This window comes from Penaeus japonicus, unplaced genomic scaffold (genome assembly GCF_977035675.1).
Source record: "Penaeus japonicus unplaced genomic scaffold, GWHDUDI00000001_assembly GWHDUDI00000020, whole genome shotgun sequence".
In the NCBI taxonomy this organism is placed as follows: Eukaryota; Metazoa; Arthropoda; class Malacostraca; order Decapoda; family Penaeidae; genus Penaeus; species Penaeus japonicus.
This window is the reverse complement of record NW_028234422.1, coordinates 26,091,686-26,099,185: the sequence shown is the minus strand read 5'-3', so window position 1 is coordinate 26,099,185 and position 7,500 is coordinate 26,091,686. Positions and strand designations below refer to the sequence as shown.

Below are 7,500 nucleotides of genomic sequence, written 5' to 3'. Positions count from 1 at the left end.
ATGCAAAGTTGTGGCTACGTCGCTTGCTTGTGTGCCTGCGTGACTGGAGTGCGCGTTAGCCAATATGGTTATGAGTGAGATGCAATATTGCAAGAGGCAATAAGGGTGATAAAGTAATACGCTCGATGTACTACATCACGTGGGACACAGATTGTGAACTCTAAACGCCAGGGACCAATAAGCATGCACGCTCTCTCTGCAATATGAGGAGTGTTAATAACCTCTAATTGACATGTTACAGTCGCCTTTTGAAATTCACCCCGATCTGATAAACAGCGAAATTTGGATTGCACGCTGTGTGATGACATACGCTAAGCTGAATTTGATTTTAAAATGATCGGTTTTACGGCATTTATCTAATTACTCGGTTTTACAGTTTAACTGTTAGAAAGTATGCTTACGCTATAGCAATGGGACTGACATCATTTCGCTCTATATGACAAAACGTGCAACTTCCGCTGTTGTATCCTGGCGTTTGATTGTCATATAGAGATCGCACTAAGCACTACAGACCTTTCACCTTGTATCACGTTATTGCATTAAGTGGTTCCCTAGACAATAGTATCCGCCTTGGTGAAAACAGCGATAATTATAGGTATAATGTGTTCATAAAAATAAAACGATTTATCAAAATACCCGTCTTCGAACACGGTCGCTTCCTTCCGTCTTTCAGAGTTACCAATTTCCCATTTCCGATATCATTTTAACCCCTATTTCCTTCAAAATACAGAGAGCCGCATCATGTTAATCCACACTCCATACGTCATTAATTAATTCTAGAGTAACACAAAACTCCGTAATATCCTAAACTGAGAAGGGAAAATCCTTAAAAACAGAGAGCGCGCGCAACACCATTGTTTTGTGCGCCAAAATTTTGGAAAGTAGGACGCTCAGTGAAGCTTTGTCATTGCTGTTAATTTCCGTAGATCAGTGCGGTGTCTAGAAGAAAGTTATTCTGAGTGATTTAATGGCAGTTCGATTTATATCTATCACTAGGGCTTGTGATTTGATGGTAGTCATATCAAATGGCAGGGTGTTTTCCCTATAACATTTGATTTTTTGTTCCTCTGATCGAACTTTTTCGTAACTGATCGTATATTTCACCTTATTTGTTTCTGCATCACACACGCATACAAACATACATATAACTATAGATATATATGTATGTACGCTTGTAAGTATCTATATGTGAATGTATGTGTAATTGTATGCGTAAGGGTATGTGTATGTGTATGTGTATGTGTATATGTAGGTGTACGTGTATCTGTATATGTATGTGTATGTACATATATATCTATATATGCATATGCAACGATATATAACTATATAACTATATAACTATATATAACTATATATATATATATATATATATATATATATACATACACACACACAAACACGCACACACAAGCACGCACGCACGCACGCACACACATACACACACACACACACACACACACACACACACACGCACAGACACACACACACACACACACACCCAACACACACACACACACACAACACACAACACACACACACGCAACACACACACACACACACAACACACAACACACACACACACACACACATATACATACACACACACACACACACACACATATACATATATACACACATATATATACACATATATATATATATATATATATATATATATAATATATAATAATATATATATATATATAATATATATATATATATATATATATATATATATATATATATATATATATATATATATAATATATAATATATATATATATAAATACATATATATATACATATAATATATATATATATATATATTATATATATATATATATATATATATATATATATATATATATATATATATATATATGCACACACACACACACACACACACACACATATATATGTGTATGTGTGAGTGAGCGTGTGTGTGTGCGTGTGCATGTGCGTGTGCGTATGTGTGTTTAATGCATGGCATACCGTACGTGCAAGTATGCTCACCCGTTTCCCCGCCAAGTAAACCACCAATCCCACTACATCCACACATCCTCCGCGAGAGCCAATCCACTTAAACACCAATCCTTCAAGAACACAACCATAATGATCTCTCAGGTGAAAATTAACTGCCCAAATCCGCGTCTATTTACCTCCAGCTCTGTTTGTCTTGGCGAGGGGTGCGGGCAGGCGGGGCGGGGCGGGGCGGCGGACCGTAACAGCCGCAAGCAGAATACAAATGTGAATTTAGGCGCGTCCGACCAGCGCACACGACCCTCTCGAGAGCTTTGCATGTCGTCTGGAAAATCGTGATGGATAGAGACGTCGACTTTCTTATAGGTGTACTGACTGTTTTCGGTAGACTTTTTTTTTTTTTTGAATGTAAAGAAATGAAGAAAGAGAGAGGGGGGGGGGGGCAAAAATGCATATATCATAACGTCTTTTCTTCCTCATGTTTTGGTGATTTCCTTCGTGGCGTTTTATTTTCATGTCGTCTTTTCGCTCGGCAACGGACTTTCCAATGACTTCGCCGTACTCGAGTGGATGGATCGCTGTTGCCAGGGCAGTGACATCAATCTTCTTCGCCGTGACAGTGACAGAGACCTTTGCTGTGACAGAGAGCCTGATCATTCAGAAGGACGGCGCCGCTTGCATAGCTACATCCGCAAGGCAGGAAAAACGTCTCGCAAAAAAGGGAATTTCTATATATTTTTTTTCTTTTCATTTGCATAGGTGTTCAAATCAAATCCCAACACCTTTTGAAGAAGTCGCACACCAATGTATATGGAAATGGATGAATAAGTGACATTCAAAAAAAAAAAGAAAAAAAAAAGAAAATGAAAATAAAAATTATCTTTCTACCTTCTCCGCACAATATCACCACAACATCTTTCTCCAACCTCGATTCTACACCTGGTTACAAACAACTCAATCACCCCCATCAAATCCATCAACTCCATCAACATCAGCTGATCCTAAATTAATCACAAAAAAAAGAGAAAAAAAAAGAAAATTCTATTCTTAATTATAAACACAATATCTACAAGTACTCGAAAGTCACATTCAAACACGAACACCTGAATTCCGTGAATAAATTGTGAATGAAGAAAGCGAACCACAGTCGGACGTGTTATTCACGACTCTCTTCAACTTCTCGTAAATAACTACGAATTTCCCGCGGAGGAAGATGAGGAGGGGGGTGAGTTTGGTGAAGATGAGGAAGATGATGACAGTGAAGAATAGGATGATGGTGAAGAAGATGAGGAGGGGGAGGGGGATGAGTGTGGTGAAGATGATGATAGTGAAGAATAGGATGATGGTGAAGAAGATGAGGAGGGGGAGGGGGATGAGTGTGGTGAAGATGATGATAGTGAAGAATAGGATGATGGTGAAGAAGATGAGGAGGGGGATGAGTGTGGTGAAGATGATGATAGTGAAGAATAGGATGATGGTGAAGAAGTGAGAAGGGGGATGAGTGTGGTGAAGATGAGGAAGATGATGATAGTGAAGAATGGGATGATGGTGAAGAAGATGAGGAAGATGATGATAGTGAAGAAGATGAGGAAGATGATGAGGGTGAAGAAGATGAGGAAGATGATGAGGGTGAAGATGAGATGAAGATAAAGAAAAATGATGATGACGATGATGATAATGTGATGATTATGATGATGATGATAATAGCGGTGACGATGATGATCATGATAAAGATGAAGAAAATTAAAAAGAATAAGAATAAGAAGAAGAACGAAATACACGAAGGAAGAAAGAGATTCACCCATGGATTCGTGTGAATGGCTTTGATTGGGTAATCCTTTTGGTGAGAGGAGTCATCGCGGGCGAGTGATGACGAGTTCCCACGAGACAAGACGACTCTGCCTTCTCCTCCCCTATCCTCTGCCATTCTTCCCTCCCCTTTGCCTCTTTTCCCTCTCCTCTGCGACCCTCCCCTTCCCTTTTCCTCCCTTCTGCTATCCTCCCCTCCTCTCCCCTCTGCCACCCTCACCTTCCCTTCCCTTCCCCTTCTCTTTGCCACCCTTCTCTCTCCTCTCCTCCCCTTTGCCCCCCTTCCCTCCTCTCTCATCTACCACCCTCCCCTCCCCTCCCCTCCCCTCCCGTCTCCTCTGCCAACCACCCATCCTTTGGCCTTCGATCTATCTTAATAGCCAAGTGTCTGCCATCAACTTTTGAAGCTCCGAATTTTTATTTATGAACGCGCACACTGTTTTCATTACTATTATAACACTTTATTCTTTCCGTTGAACAATAACGCTTATAATCATAACAATCAGCATGATCTCGACCATGCCTATCTTGGCTGCTAACGTATCAAAAATACTATACTACTACTATCACTTCGCCAACTTAACACTTCTGTCATGCACATCCTTTGATAAAAGTGTTTTATAAAACGTTCGTAAACAGCTTCCCGGTTTCCACACTAAATGCGTATGCAATTTGTACTCCAAAACAATTTGTACGAATGACAACATAAGAAAAATACGTTATTCCACTCCATGCTAGCGTGAGAGAATTATACCTCTTTTCTTTGCGACTGATATTACATCTTCATTATCCTTATGTATTCCTATCATTATTTTACAGTTACTGAAATTGTCACGTTATTACATTTATATGAATGCATCCGTGAGCGTTTATACATTCATAATCACATAGTATATGTATGCATATATATATAATGTGTACCTATGAAACTTCATAACAACGAATGTATCCGTTATAAAACTGAACCTTGAGTTTCATGTGTAAATAATGTTATTTTGTTATTGCATTAGGAGTTAACACAGCCGTAATTTATCTCCTTGCAACAATTACTAACAAAGGTATGGATGAAAATGAATGACTCCACAAGGCAAGGTTGATTAGCTAATCTTGCCTTGGGGAATTATTTTCGCTCATGTCTCTCTCTAGTGAATAACTCAGTCTTTATGAATTAATGACTCTAATTATTCATAATAATGATAATGTTATTCAACTATTCCATTAGCATTATCTCGTACCACACCACAACATTCCACATTTCCATTAAAATGATCTTAATCTGAACTTCATTATCATCCTCCTATCAACATTCTAATAATCATATTTACAATATAAAAATGATATCGATACTATCTTCTTCGTATACTGCAAACACTCATTTCCATCGTTCCATCACATCCTTTTTTTGCTTATCATTACAAGTATATTTTTAAAAAATCGACAACACTAAATATATTCCCAGTACACAAAGAAAGATAGAAGTTAGTCCTCCCTTCCGAAACAGCCATCGACGCCTGCATGTTCACAGGAGAAAGTTGCCAAGGTCGGCTGTCGTTGTCTTGCATCTGCCGCGTTGCACCTTGCAGGACAGCCGTGTTGTGTTACAGCGCCTCGACGGAAGGGGCGCCAAGGCGAGTGTGCGGGACAGGGCAGCTGGCAAGGGCCGGCGTTGCAGACACGGTCCTGACTGCAGGACGCTTTGTCTCCGGCCTGACTTCTATTCAGATAGGGGTTTCTATGCGCATATATGAAAGGGGCATGGAAAACGTGATGCATGTGAGTATGTATCATATATATATATATATATATAAATATATATATATATATATATATATATATATATATATATATATATATATATATATATAATATATATATATATATATATATATATATATATATATATATATATATATATATATATATATATATATATATATATATATATAATAACATAATATAATATATATATATATATATATATATATATATATATATATATATAATATATATATATATATATATTATATGTGTGTGTATGTGTGTGTATATACATATATATATATATATATATATATATATATATATATATATATATATATATATATATTTATATGACACATATTTATATGTATATATAAATAGATAAATATATATATATATATATATATATATATATATATATAATATATATATATATATATATATCGGACACACACACACACATTTATATATACAAATATATATACATATATATACATATATATATATATATATATATATATATATATATATATATATATATATATATATATATATATATATATATAAATGTGCATGTCTATGTGTGTGTGTGTGTGTTTGTGTGTCTGTGTATGTGCGTGTGCGCGCGCGCACATACATATAAGTTGATTTAGGTGCTGAAACTAAGTACTTTATCGATGAACAAACGCCGAAAACCCATTGCATCATCCGAATCCCCCATTGCTCCGCCGAGCGAACCCGCTTCCTCGCGCCTCCCGAGCGCGGAGTCACACACTGTCACCCTTTGGCTCACCTCCGCCCAGGCAAAGGCTGCCACTCGGCCAAGGACGAAGCACACTTTCAGCTATCCAGATTCACGTCGCTAAATCACTTCCCGCCATACTCGTAATGATCGACCTCGAGTATGTTAAATATAGTGGTCGCCCATTTATTTAACCGTGCCCACCGCCCACACACGCCCATATCTCCCCACGCCTACGAAAGAATTCTCTCTCTCTCTCTCCCTCCCTTCCTCTGACTCCCTCTCTCCCTCCCTCCCTTCCTCTACCTCCCTCTCTCTCCCTCCCTCCCTTCTTCCCTCCCACTCTCCCTCCTTCCCTCCCACTCTCCCTCCTTCCCTCCCACTCTCCCTCCTTTTCCCTCCCTCCCTCTCCCTCCCTCCCTCCCTCTCCCTCCCTCCCTTCCTCCCTCCCTCCCACCCTTTATTTCATCATGTTTCCAAAAATCAAAAGTATAATTGCGAGCCACCGTAAAATACAATATATCGAGAACAGGTAATTAGGCGACGACCCCCCATTCATTAAGCCGAGTATGGTCACCAGAAGACTCGGGTTCCTTTGAGGAAATCTTTTGTGTATTCGAGACAACCACAATGGCGGCGCTCGGGCAGGGGGTTGGGGTGAGGGTGAGGGGGAGGAGGAGTGGGGGAGTGGGGGAAGAGAAGAAGGAAGACCTGCCCTTCCACTTGGATTGTTGGGACCAGTTATAAACTCCCCTGAGAACGGTCATTCGCACTGGGTTGTTCCATTTGGGTAATTCCTCGGAGGTTAATTGTTCCGAGGAGTGGTATTGTGCCTCTTCGGGTCTGTGGAGTTGCTTTGAGTCTGGGTGTCTCTGAGGGTGTTGTGTTTTTTCTCGTCATTCCGGAGACTTACACCGCGTGTGTGTCTCTGTCTGTTTCTGTCTCTGTATCTCTCTCACTCTTTCTATATATTCCTATTTTCTCTGTCTTTCTCCCATCTCTCTTTCTCTCTTCTCTTCTCTTCTCTTCTCTTCTCTTCTCTTCTCTCTCTCTCTCTCCCTTTCTTCTCTCTCTCCCTCTCTTCTCTCTCTTTCCCTCTCCTCTCTCTCTCTCCCTCTCTTCTCTCTCCCCTCCCCCCTCTCATCTGCTTCCCCCGTTTCCTCCTCCCCCTCCCATTTCTTCTCTCCCCTCCCGTTTCCCTTATCTCT

At 39.3% G+C, this 7,500-nt stretch overlaps 1 protein-coding gene across 4 annotated transcripts in view; it reads right to left on the bottom strand.

The window, feature by feature from the left end:
- LOC122251754 (uncharacterized) overlaps positions 1-7,500 on the bottom strand; it is a 102,713-nt gene that overhangs the window by 44,929 nt on the left and 50,284 nt on the right. The window lies entirely within an intron of this gene.